The sequence below is a fragment of the Balaenoptera acutorostrata genome, chromosome 9 (assembly GCF_949987535.1).
Source record: "Balaenoptera acutorostrata chromosome 9, mBalAcu1.1, whole genome shotgun sequence".
In the NCBI taxonomy this organism is placed as follows: Eukaryota; Metazoa; Chordata; class Mammalia; order Artiodactyla; family Balaenopteridae; genus Balaenoptera; species Balaenoptera acutorostrata.
In genome coordinates, this window is record NC_080072.1 from 88,972,494 (window position 1) to 88,986,761 (window position 14,268).

At 51.5% G+C, this 14,268-nt stretch overlaps 1 protein-coding gene across 8 annotated transcripts in view; it reads right to left on the bottom strand.

The window, feature by feature from the left end:
* Window positions 1-14,268, bottom strand: part of BCO2 (beta-carotene oxygenase 2) — a 479,892-nt gene that overhangs the window by 349,343 nt on the left and 116,281 nt on the right. The window lies entirely within an intron of this gene.

Below are 14,268 nucleotides of genomic sequence, written 5' to 3' on the forward strand. Positions count from 1 at the left end.
CCCGTGCCCCCTCTTACCTCCACAGTGACAGGGTCCACCTCCTCCGTGCCCCCTCTTACCTCCACAGGGACAGGTTCCACCTCCTCCGTGCCCCTTCATACCTGGAGAATGACAGGGTCCACCTCTTCGCTGCCCCCCTCTGACACCCCATAACAGGGTCCACTCCCTCCCTGCCCCCCTCTGACTTCCCATAAAAGGGTCTACCTCCTCCCTGCCCCCCTCTGACCTCACATAACAGGGTCTACCTCCTCCATTCCCTCTCTTACCTCCATTATCACAGGGTCCACCTCCTCCTCCTCCTCCATGCCCCGTCTTACATCCACAGTGACAGGGTCCGCCTCCTCCGTGCCCCCCTCTTACCTCCACAATGACTGGGTCCACCTCGTCGCTGCCCCATCGTACCTCTACAATCACAGTGTCCTCCTCCTCCATGCCCCCTCTTCCCTCCAGAATGACAGGGTCCACCTCCTCCCTGCCCCCTCTTACCTACAAAATGACTGGGTTCACCTCCTCCATGCCCCCTCTAACCTCCACAATGACAGGGTCCACCTACTCCGTGCCCCCTCTTACCTCCACAGTGTCAGGGTCCACCTCCTCCGTGCACCCTCTTACCTCCACAGTGAGAGGGTCCACCTCCTCTCTGCCCACTCTTACCTCCACAGTGACAGGGCCCACCGCCTCCGTGCCCCGTCTTACATCCACAGTGACGGGGTCCACCTCCTCCGTGCCCCCTCTTACATCCACAGTGACAGGGTCCGCCTCCTCCGTGCCCCCTCTTACCTCCACAGTGACATGGTCCACCTCCTCCGTGCCCCCTGTTACCTCCACAATGACAGAGTCCACCTCCTCTTTGCCCCGCTCTGACCCCTCATAACAGGGTCCACCTCCTCCCTTCCCCCTCTTACCTCCACAATGACAGGGTTCACCTCCTCCCTGCCCCCTCTTACCTCCACTATGACACGGTCCACCTCCTCCCTGCACCCTCTTACTTCCACAATGACAGGGTCCACCTCCTCGCTGCCCCCCTCTGACCCCCCATAACAGGGTTCACCCCCTCCCTGCCCCACTCTGACCCTCCATTACAGGGTCTACCTCCTCCCTCCCGCCTCTGACCTCCCATAACAGGCTCCACCTCCTCCCTTCCCTCTCTTACCTCCATTATGACAGGGTCCACCTCCTCCGTGCCACCTCCTACCTCCACACTGATAGGGTTCACCTCCTCCTTGCCCCCTCTTACCTCCACAATCACAGGGTCCACCTCCTCCGTGCCGCCTCTTATGTCCATAATGACAGGGTCCACCTCCTCCGTGCCCCCTCTTAACTCCACAATGACAGAGTCCACCTCCTCTTTGCCCCCCTCTGACCCCCCAGAACAGGGTCCACCTCCTCGCTGCCTCCCTTTGACCTCCCATAACTGGGTCCACATCCTCCCTTTCCTCTCTTACCTCCATTATGAAAGGGTCCACCTACTCCGTGCCCCTTCTTACATCCACTATGACATAGTCCACCTCCTCGCTGCCGCACTCAAACCCCCCTTAATAGGGTACACATCCTCGCTGCCACTCTCTGACCTCCCATAAGAGGGTCCACCCACTCCGTGCCCCCTCTTACCTCCACACTGACAGGGTCCACCTCCTCCGTGCCGCCTCTTACCTCCACTATAACAGGGTCCACCTTCTCCGTGCCCCTTTTTACCTCCACTATGACAGAATCCACGTCCTCGCTGCCCGCCTCTGACCCCCCCATAACAGGGTCCACCGCCTCGCTGCCCCCCTCTGACCCCCCATAACAGGCTCCACCTCCTCCCTTCCCCCTCTTACCTCCACTATGACAGGGACACCTCCACCGTGCCCCCTCTTACTTACACAGCGACAGGATCCACGTCCCCCGTGCCCCCTCTTACCTCCACAGTGACAGGGTCCACCTCCTCCGTGCCCCCTCTTACCTCCACAGGGACAGGTTCCACCTCCTCCGTGCCCCTTCATACCTGGAGAATGACAGGGTCCACCTCTTCGCTGCCCCCCTCTGACACCCCATAACAGGGTCCACTCCCTCCCTGCCCCCCTCTGACTTCCCATAAAAGGGTCTACCTCCTCCCTGCCCCCCTCTGACCTCACATAACAGGGTCTACCTCCTCCATTCCCTCTCTTACCTCCATTATCACAGGGTCCACCTCCTCCTCCTCCTCCATGCCCCGTCTTACATCCACAGTGACAGGGTCCGCCTCCTCCGTGCCCCCCTCTTACCTCCACAATGACTGGGTCCACCTCGTCGCTGCCCCATCGTACCTCTACAATCACAGTGTCCTCCTCCTCCATGCCCCCTCTTCCCTCCAGAATGACAGGGTCCACCTCCTCCCTGCCCCCTCTTACCTACAAAATGACTGGGTTCACCTCCTCCATGCCCCCTCTAACCTCCACAATGACAGGGTCCACCTACTCCGTGCCCCCTCTTACCTCCACAGTGTCAGGGTCCACCTCCTCCGTGCACCCTCTTACCTCCACAGTGAGAGGGTCCACCTCCTCTCTGCCCACTCTTACCTCCACAGTGACAGGGCCCACCGCCTCCGTGCCCCGTCTTACATCCACAGTGACGGGGTCCACCTCCTCCGTGCCCCCTCTTACATCCACAGTGACAGGGTCCGCCTCCTCCGTGCCCCCTCTTACCTCCACAGTGACATGGTCCACCTCCTCCGTGCCCCCTGTTACCTCCACAATGACAGAGTCCACCTCCTCTTTGCCCCGCTCTGACCCCTCATAACAGGGTCCACCTCCTCCCTTCCCCCTCTTACCTCCACAATGACAGGGTTCACCTCCTCCCTGCCCCCTCTTACCTCCACTATGACACGGTCCACCTCCTCCCTGCACCCTCTTACTTCCACAATGACAGGGTCCACCTCCTCGCTGCCCCCCTCTGACCCCCCATAACAGGGTTCACCCCCTCCCTGCCCCACTCTGACCCTCCATTACAGGGTCTACCTCCTCCCTCCCGCCTCTGACCTCCCATAACAGGCTCCACCTCCTCCCTTCCCTCTCTTACCTCCATTATGACAGGGTCCACCTCCTCCGTGCCACCTCCTACCTCCACACTGATAGGGTTCACCTCCTCCTTGCCCCCTCTTACCTCCACAATCACAGGGTCCACCTCCTCCGTGCCGCCTCTTATGTCCATAATGACAGGGTCCACCTCCTCCGTGCCCCCTCTTAACTCCACAATGACAGAGTCCACCTCCTCTTTGCCCCCCTCTGACCCCCCAGAACAGGGTCCACCTCCTCGCTGCCTCCCTTTGACCTCCCATAACTGGGTCCACATCCTCCCTTTCCTCTCTTACCTCCATTATGAAAGGGTCCACCTACTCCGTGCCCCTTCTTACATCCACTATGACATAGTCCACCTCCTCGCTGCCGCACTCAAACCCCCCTTAATAGGGTACACATCCTCGCTGCCACTCTCTGACCTCCCATAAGAGGGTCCACCCACTCCGTGCCCCCTCTTACCTCCACACTGACAGGGTCCACCTCCTCCGTGCCGCCTCTTACCTCCACTATAACAGGGTCCACCTTCTCCGTGCCCCTTTTTACCTCCACTATGACAGAATCCACGTCCTCGCTGCCCGCCTCTGACCCCCCATAACAGGGTCCACCGCCTCGCTGCCCCCCTCTGACCCCCCATAACAGGCTCCACCTCCTCCCTTCCCCCTCTTACCTCCACTATGACAGGGACACCTCCACCGTGCCCCCTCTTACTTACACAGCGACAGGATCCACGTCCCCCGTGCCCCCTCTTACCTCCACAGTGACAGGGTCCACCTCCTCCGTGCCCCCTCTTACCTCCACAGGGACAGGTTCCACCTCCTCCGTGCCCCTTCATACCTGGAGAATGACAGGGTCCACCTCTTCGCTGCCCCCCTCTGACACCCCATAACAGGGTCCACTCCCTCCCTGCCCCCCTCTGACTTCCCATAAAAGGGTCTACCTCCTCCCTGCCCCCCTCTGACCTCACATAACAGGGTCTACCTCCTCCATTCCCTCTCTTACCTCCATTATCACAGGGTCCACCTCCTCCTCCTCCTCCATGCCCCGTCTTACATCCACAGTGACAGGGTCCGCCTCCTCCGTGCCCCCCTCTTACCTCCACAATGACTGGGTCCACCTCGTCGCTGCCCCATCGTACCTCTACAATCACAGTGTCCTCCTCCTCCATGCCCCCTCTTCCCTCCAGAATGACAGGGTCCACCTCCTCCCTGCCCCCTCTTACCTACAAAATGACTGGGTTCACCTCCTCCATGCCCCCTCTAACCTCCACAATGACAGGGTCCACCTACTCCGTGCCCCCTCTTACCTCCACAGTGTCAGGGTCCACCTCCTCCGTGCACCCTCTTACCTCCACAGTGAGAGGGTGCACCTCCTCTCTGCCCACTCTTACCTACACAGTGACAGGGCCCACCGCCTCCGTGCCCCGTCTTACATCCACAGTGACGGGGTCCACCTCCTCCGTGCCCCCTCTTACATCCACAGTGACAGGGTCCACCTACTCCGTGCCCCCTCTTACCTCCACAGTGACAGGGTCCGCCTCCTCCGTGCCCCCTCTTACCTCCACAGTGACATGGTCCACCTCCTCCGTGCCCCCTGTTACCTCCACAATGACAGAGTCCACCTCCTCTTTGCCCCGCTCTGACCCCTCATAACAGGGTCCACCTCCTCCCTTCCCCCTCTTACCTCCACAATGACAGGGTTCACCTCCTCCCTGCCCCCTCTTACCTCCACTATGACACGGTCCACCTCCTCCCTGCACCCTCTTACTTCCACAATGACAGGGTCCACCTCCTCGCTGCCCCCCTCTGACCCCCCATAACAGGGTTCACCCCCTCCCTGCCCCACTCTGACCCTCCATTACAGGGTCTACCTCCTCCCTCCCGCCTCTGACCTCCCATAACAGGCTCCACCTCCTCCCTTCCCTCTCTTACCTCCATTATGACAGGGTCCACCTCCTCCGTGCCACCTCCTACCTCCACACTGATAGGGTTCACCTCCTCCTTGCCCCCTCTTACCTCCACAATCACAGGGTCCACCTCCTCCGTGCCGCCTCTTATGTCCATAATGACAGGGTCCACCTCCTCCGTGCCCCCTCTTAACTCCACAATGACAGAGTCCACCTCCTCTTTGCCCCCCTCTGACCCCCCAGAACAGGGTCCACCTCCTCGCTGCCTCCCTTTGACCTCCCATAACTGGGTCCACATCCTCCCTTTCCTCTCTTACCTCCATTATGAAAGGGTCCACCTACTCCGTGCCCCTTCTTACATCCACTATGACATAGTCCACCTCCTCGCTGCCGCACTCAAACCCCCCTTAATAGGGTACACATCATCGCTGCCACTCTCTGACCCCCATAAGAGTGTCCACCCACTCCGTGCCCCCTCTTACCTCCACACTGACAGGGTCCACCTCCTCCGTGCCGCCTTTTACCTCCACTATAACAGGGTCTACCTTCTCCGTGCCCCTTTTTACCTCCACTATGACAGAATCCACGTCCTCGCTGCCCGCCTCTGACCCCCCATAACAGGGTCCACCTCCTCGCTGCCCCCCTCTGACCCCCCATAACAGGGTCCACCTCCTCCCTTCCCCCTCTTACCTCCACAATGACTGGGTCCACCTCCTCGCTGCCCGCCTCTGATCCCCCATAACAGGGTCCACGCCCTCCCTGCCCCCCTCTGACTTCCCATAACAGAGTCTACCTCCTCCCTGCCCTCCGCTTACCTTTCATAACAGGGTCCACCTCCTCCCTTCCCCCTCTTAACTCCATTATGACAGGGTCCACCTCCTCCGTGCCCCTTCTTACCTCCACTATGACAGAGTCCACCTCCTCGCTGCCCCCCTCTCACCCCCCGTAACAGGGTACACCTCTTCGCTGCCCCCTCTTACCTCTACAATGACAGAGTCCACCTCCTCTGTGTGCCCTCTTACCTCCACAATGACAGGGTCCACCTCCTCCCTGCCCCCCTCTGACCCCCCATGACAGAGTCCACCTCCTCTCTTCCCCCTCTTACCTCCACAATGACAGAGTCCACCTCCTCCGTGCCCCCTCTTACCTCCACAATGACAGAGTCCACCTCCTCCGTGCCCCCTCTTACCTCCACACTGACAGGGTCCACGTCCTCACTGCCCCCCTCTGACCCCCCATAACAGGGTCCACCTCCTCTTTGCCCCCCTCTGACCCCCCATAACAGGGTCCACCTCCTCCCTTCCCCCTCTTACTTCCCTAATGACAGGGTCCACCTCCTCGCTGCCCACCTCTGACCACCCATAACAGGTCCCACCCCCTCCCGGCCCCCCTCTGACTTCCCATAACAGAGTCTACCTCCTCCCTGCCCTCCGCTTACCTTCCATAACAGGGTCCACCTCCTCCCTTCCCCCTCTTAACTCCATTATGACAGGGTCCACCTCCTCCGTGCCCCTTCTTACCTCCACTATGACAGAGTCCACCTCCTCGCTGCCCCCCTCTCACCCCCCGTAACAGGGTACACCTCCTCGCTGCCCCCCTCTCACTGCACATAACAGGGTCCATCTCCTCGCTGCCCCCCTCTGACCCCCCATAACAGGGTCCAATTCCTCCCTTCCCCCTCTTACCTCCACAATCACAGGGTCCACCTCCTCGCTGCCCCATTCTGACCCCCCATAACAGGGTCCACCTCCTCCCTGCCCCCTCTTACCTCCACAGTGACAGGGTCCACCTCCTCCGTGCCCCTTCTTACCTCCACAGTGACAGGGTCCACCTCCTCCCTGCCCCCTCTTACCTCCACAGTGACAGGGTCCACCTCCTCCCTGCCCCCTCTTACCTCCACAGTGAGAGGGTCCACCTCCTCCGTGCCCCCTCTTACCTCCACAGTGACAGGGTCCACCTCCTCCGTGCCCCCTCTTACCTCCACAGTGACAGGGTCCACCTCCTCCATGCCCCCTCTTACCTCTACAGTGACAGGGTCCACGTCCTCCCTGCCCCCTCTTACCTCCATTATGACGCGGTCAACCGCCTCCCTGCCCCCTGTTACCTCCATGATGACACGGTCCACCTCCTCCCTGCCCCCTCTTACCGCCAATATGACCAGGTAAGAGTATTAGCTAGAATTTTCCATCCCAGTGTGCCCAGATGGGAATCTCTCCCATCAGGTTTTGGAAGCAGAGATCCAGAGACTTCCCCGCCCAAATTGGCTGGGACTTAAATTCATCGATAGTCTGGTGTTCTTAGGGACTCTTTTAATGTATCTGGTCCGTTTTGCCTGGGTGTCTTTAAAAATAACTCACCCCCTCCCAAAACATTTTCAACTTTGCCTCCCAAAAAATGTCAGAAACAGCAAGATCGATGCAAAGACCCATGAGGATATTGGAAAGAGATGCAAAGCGTCTTTTAAAGAGAGACGGGTCTTTGCAGATGCTCCTGGGAAAATTTGTCAATGCATTTGCAGGAAGTACGGTTCGGTTCATGTGTCCAGGTAGCATGAATGGACATATTCACCGAATGAAGGAAAAAGACTGCTTATCATCCCCGACTCCCAGCCGGGGACCAGGTACAGGTCAGCCAGCGGCGGAGTTAAGGTGTGAGATTCCACTGGCCCGGAGCGAGTCTGCAGGGTGATGGGCAGGGCTGTGCTGAGTGAGGCCTGATGTGGAGAGCACAGCTCACTGCCCCAGCCAGGGAGTGGACGGAGGGTGGCATCTTCCAGGGGGGAACTGGAAGGGTTTTTCCAAACGGGCTCATGGCTCATATTGTGAATGGAGGGTGTATACAAAATACTGCAAGAGGCGAACAAAAGTAAACTCTTCAGAAACATCCTTTTTAATGGCTGCATAGCATGCAATCCTGTAGCTGTATAATTTCCTTCCCAGTCCTAACCGTTGGCTATACCAGTTGTTCCCTAATTATCTTTTTGCTACTCAAATATAATTTTCTTGCTGTGCAAATCACTAAGCACCTAGAGCCAAACTGTGCCAGGCACGGGTCTCATACTTATATGAATTACCTAACATTCACAACAACCCAAAAGGCAGGTACTGTTATTTGCATCTTCCTGTGTAGTTTTCTCCTTACTTAGTATCATTTTGTTCAGTGGAGTTACTGGGCCAAAAGATAGAATCACACGTCACGGTCGTTAAGTACCAGCAAATTTCATCTTCCCATAAGTCATGCGTGAGAGCCCCACTATTCTCAGATCTTCAGCAGCATCTGGTATTGCCACTGAAAAAATTTTAAAACAAATAAATTTACTTCTTTGATAAAGTGCCATATCATAGTTTAGTAATTTGCATTTCCTTGATTATCTGTATTTGCAGTTCAAGAAAATGGGTGTTAAGAGTTTGACATGGGGAAATGGCTAAAATAATGACTGGTGACAAAACCAGAATAAAAATGGGGATCAAGTAAGGGTATAATAACTAAATATGATGCATAGAAGAGACTAGAAGGAAATGCATCCAAATGTCAGTAGTGGTTGCCTTCGGCAATGGAAATCTCTCCCTTTTTCTTTGTCTCCCTCTCACATACACATTTGTTAAATGTGTCTGCATTATTTCTGTATTCATAAAATATTTTACAAATTGTTTGGAAAAAAAATATGTTAAGCCAAAACCTCAAACAAGATTATAAAATGAGAAAAACCAAGGAAGGAGACTACTTCACTATGGGAAAAACTGCAGTATTGTGAGACAAGCAAGCTGTTTCCTTTTCAAGGCAGGGACTGGGGGAGGGTCAGAGGAGTCTGGAGCCCCAGGCCGAGTGAGTAGACGGGGATGAGGGTTGAATCGTGCCCACGTAGTAAGCGTTTGTGGCCTGAATCACTGCATCCGGGCCTGTCTGAGCAACACGACAGGTGTGAGAGTGTCACCGCCAGACGTGTCCAAATTCCCTGCCCCGAGGCTGCAAAGTGGTTTCATGCACCACGTTCACGAAGCCCGGGCGGGACGGGGAGGGGGTCAGCGTCTGCCACATCAGATGCCCAGCGCCTGGGGACAGGCCCAGCTGTTACTGTATTGGGCAGGGGTCCATTTTCTTGACTGAAAAAGAGAAAACTGTTGAAGTCTGGGGTATATTTAGAACTCACAGACAGACGTGTTCACGGGTAGGGGTGTGTACTCCTTTGGGGGAGAAAGCTTTCAGCAGCGTTCTCCAGCTGGTTAGTATTGACCTCTGGCCCAGGGATGCTGTAGCCAGGAGTTGGTCTTTTTAAAAAACGATGATTTATTGTTTTCTATTGAAGTAGAGTTGATTTACAATGTTATGTTAGTTTCAGGTATACAGCAAAGTGATTCGGTTATACATATATTCTTTTTCAGATTCTTCTCCCTTATAAGTTATTACAAGATAGGGAATATAATTCCTCCCTGTGCTGTACAGTAGGTCCTTGTGGCAGGAGTTATTCTTAGGAGGGGTTGTTCCTCGTTGAAGAAAGATCCCAGAGAAACAGCGTCAGTAAGATGTTCTCTGGGAAACGGTGTCCTTACGTTCATCCCCTCTCATCCTCTTTTCCTGCAGAAATTTGAGGATGCCATCACCCATTGGCTAAACAGAGGTCGGAATGGGCACGACTGCTACGATTACCACCAGCGCCACCACGATGAGGATGCTGCGATCGGTCCCTGGAGCCCCTAGGGCTTCAGGCACGGAGCCAGCATCAACTACGACGACTACTGACCGTCGCTCAGGCGGGCTCGGGGCCGCAGGCTCCGCACGATGCCCGGGCTGTGTCTGCTGCGCCCGTTCTCGGTTCATCCTTCCTACCCGCTTTCTGTGGCCACAAAGGAAGAGTTAAAGCAAAGAACGTAAATGCCTTTCGAGGTTTCATGCAAGTACCTAACAATGCATTTCATTTAAAAATAGAAATAAAAACATTTTGTTAACACATCTCAGAGTTCACTTGGATGAAACTTGAGCTGGCGAGAGTTTTCCTTCCCTGCATGTTTCTGAGGTTGAAGCAACCTCTCAGAGGCACCTCCCCTCTGCTATCTGAAGTGTTACCTCTCCAAGAATTCCCACCACCCCAGACCATGGGACCGAGCAGGGGTCTTCAATGTATTCGAATTCAGTCCACACTAAATGCCAAATTAAGAATGAAAAAGCAAGAAAATTTAGCTGGAAATTAATTTAAGGTCACAGAACACGGTTTGGGGGATGAAGCATCCACATGGGTTTGTAAATTTGCTGTTCCACATCCCGAGCCAGAGGTGGACCTGTTTAATATTGTCAGGCAGGAAAAAAAGGGTAATAGAAAAAACACGGAAGTTTGGTTGATTTCACAGCCTCACTTGTCTTAAAAAATTAAACCTTGTCTAATGAGTTCAAGAAAGATGTACGAATATACATTGCATCATGTTTAAACAATCTGAGTGAATGAAAGAGAAAAGTGTCCTGGGGGTGGGTAGAGGGAGGGGAGGAAAGTGGGGAGGTGACACCTGCAGAGGGGAGGGGCCCTCAGAATGGCTCTTGAACTCGTGTGGGTCACAGACCCTCTGACAGCCTGATGGAAGCTTTCTCAGAAAAATGATAGGTGATTTTGCATATAGTCTCTGAAACACATCCTCATTCACAAGCTGCAGATGATAAACCCCTGGGTTTGGTGGGAAGTTCCTACCAGCATCAGGAGACCAGTGTTTGTGGACAATCCTTTGGAATCCTTACAACTTTTAAAACTTTGTGGTAAAATGTACACAACATAAAATCCATCATTTTAAGCAGTTTTAGATGTATAGTTCAGTGGCATTAAGTACATTCACCTTGTTGTACAACCGTCCCACCGTCTACGTCCAGAATCATTTCATCTTCCCCAAACTGAAACTCTGTCTCCATTAAACACTCACTCCCCATCCCCTCCCCCAGCCCCTGGTACGCACCATCCACTTCCTGTCTCGGTGAATTTGACTCCTCTGGGGATCTCATATGAGTGGAATCAGACACACAGTATTTGTCCTTTGGTGACTGGCTTATGTCACTGAGCATAATGTCCTCAAGGTTCATCCATGTTATAGCAGGTGTCAGAAGTTCCTCCCTTTTTAAGGCTGAATAATATTCTATTTTGTGTGTAGCCCACGTTTTGTTTATCCATCATCCATCAGCGGACACTGGGTTGCCTCCACCTCCTGGCTGTTGTGAGTAATGCTGTGGACACGGGTCTGTAAACATCTCTTCATGTCCCCACGTTCAGTTCTTTGGGGGATATACCCAGAAGTGGAATTATTAGATCATATGGTAACTCTGTTTAATTTTTCGGGGAATCACCACACATGTTTTCCACATCAGTTGTACTACTCTACATTTTGATATAACGTAGAGTTGTAATAGGGAAGAACATTTTGTATTCTCTTACAAGTTAATTTAAGCCGATAAGCTTAAATTCCACACAATGGCCCATCTCGGACCCTTGCCTCCGAGAGATGAAGGTAAATGAGCATTCAGCTCAAACACCTGTGTGTTTAGCTCCCAAGAAACCTCCTGAGCAGGCCCACCTGTGAATGACTGCAGGAGGGAGAAATGAACACCTCCCCTCCGGAGGCTGACGGGAACCAGGAAGTGCTTGGCTTTAGTCCCGCCCCTTGTAGTATAAAAGGAGCCCGACTGCTGCCGCAGGCAAGACGGCTCCTGGGGGCACGAGCCCACCGTCTTCTGGGTTTGGGGGCTCTCCGAAGGAAGTCGTTATTCTTTGCCCAGCAACTCGTCTCCTGATTATTGGCCTGTCCTGTGGCGAGCAGTGAGAGCTTGGGTAACAGGGTTCCATGAAAACTTTCGTTTCTTTTTCTTCACTCCTCTGGGGCAGCCGCAAACGCCAGTGCAGCGTTGAGGGGGAGGCGGGGTGGGCGTGATGGAAAGGACGTCTTCACTCTATTCCTCACCTTAAATGTTGCCGTGCTTCTCCATAAAGTATGTTTGCTGGGTGTTCTTGGTCGACGTCTTTTGTCAAGTTAAGGAAATTACTATTCTTTGAAAAATATGCTAAGAAAAACTTTAAATGTCATATATGGATGCTGAATTCTAGTTTCTTTATCTGTTGAGATAACATATCCTTTTAAATCTGTTAATTAACAACAGTTCTAGTAATACATTTTCATATTAATCAGTCTCATTCCTGGAATAAAAACTAACTTGATCATGATTTTTTTTTTTCAGTGTTGGATCTGGTTGGATGATATTTGTTGAGAATTTTTGCATCCGTGTCCATGAGGAAGATTGGGCTGTAGTTTTCTTTCCCGTTCCGTTTTTGTCAGTTTGGTTGTCCGGCTTATGCTGGTTTCTTAAAATGAATTGTTTATTATTTCTTCACGTAAGAATGGAATTATCTGCTTCCTGAATGTTTGGGAGCATTCTGATAAAGCCATTTGCATGTGGTGTTTTCTTCATGGTAAAAGTTTTGACCATTGCATGCATTTCTTTTACAGGTAAAGGATTATTCTGGCTTCGTTTCTCTCCTTGAATCTGTTTTGCTAAATTCTATCTTTCTCAGTAGTCATCAATTATATGAAAATTTGAAGGGTGTTGAGAGTTGGTCTCAGGATCTTATCTTTTTTTCTCAGTAACATCTGTGGTTATGGTGTTTTTCACTCCATTTCATTTGTGCCTTTAAACAAAATGAATCTTGTCTTTTCAAACATGTAGTTTTTGCCTTGTTGATGTGCTTCTCTATTTCACAAATTTCTGTTCTCTTAATTGCCTTCCTTCTGCACCTGTGGGTCTTTGATTTCTGTTAGATCTTAGCTCAATTTTGAGCCTTATTTTTTTCAAAGGCCAATTCTTACTATTCTAAGTTTCCTTTCAAGAATTGCATCCCATGAGTTTGATGTGAAAAGTGAGATGATGAATTTGTCTAATTTCAGTGATAATTTCTCCTTTGACCCTTGAGCCGATTACAAGTGTTATGAAATTTCCAAGTGAATGAATTTTTCTAATGATCTTATTGGCTTTGTTTTCTAACTTAATTGCATTGCGGTTTTTAAAAAATGTAGTCTGATCATAATTCTTTGAAGTATACCAAGGTCAGCTTTACATCTGAGCGTGTGCCAAACCAGCACGTGTTCATGTGTGCCTGAAAGGAATGTGTCTTTTCCAGACATCAGATGCAGTCAAGTGCATTAGCTCAAGCCCAATGGTGACACTGTTCACATCTTCTATTTTCTTACTAATTTTCTTGGTTCATTTGATCTACCGATTACTGATAAGTGTGTTAAAATCTACCATGACAATGGATTGGACAAGTTTTTCCTCTAATTCTGTCAGTCTGGCTTCGCATGAGGCTATACACAAATTCCCATGGGACACACATCTAGAATCGATACATTTTCCCAGTGAATGGAATCACTTATTGTTCTGCAGCAAATTTCCTTATTTCTAATGATGCTTTTTGCCTGAATTCTCCTTTGCTATTAATATGACTATAGTTTGCCTCCTGTTGGTTACTAATTGCCTGGTCTGTCTTTTCCATAGTTGGGCCTTTTATCTTTCTGCGTGCTTTAGGTGTGTTTTTTGCAAAGAGTACATAGCTGAAATTTGTTTTGTTTTTAAAATAGGGTATAACTCTTAAGGTCTGAACAGGAGAATTTAGTCCACTTACGTGTATTGAGATTTATGATTTGGTTTCTTTTTTTTTTAAGATTTTTTTTTTTGATGTAGACCATTTTTAAAGTGTTTATGGAATTTGCTACAATATTGCTTATGTTTTATGTTTTGGTTTTTTGGCCATGCCAAAAGATCCCATGCGGGATCTCAGTTTCCTGGCCAGGGATTGAACCTGCACCCACTGCATTGGAAGGCAAAGTCTCAACCACTGGACCTCCAGGGAAGTCCTTTGTGATTTGGTTTTATCTCTAACATCACATTTTGAATTTTGACTTGTCCCATTTTACGTGTTCCTCTCCCCCTTTTCCTCTTGTCTTGCCTTCATTTGGACTGTTTGTTTTCCTTCACTTATTCTTTTCCCTTCACTTCTTTTGAAGGTTACACTGGGTCTGTTCTATTAGTGTTTGCCCATTTAATCCATATTTAACAAGTTACCAGTAATCAATAGCCATAGTCTTGTCCTGGACAATACAAGGACCCCAAAATACTTTATTCTGCAACCTCCCCTCCCAATTTATAACCTACAGTAACTTGGCATTTTAAATCGAGTCTGCTTTATTTCCCCATAAGTTACCGTTGTTTCATTTATAGTTGCTGGTTTGATTAGGTGTCACAAAGCCGCTTGGTTCACTATTTCTCCTTCAGAGTCAGGCCACACATCTGAGCTCATTTTCCTTT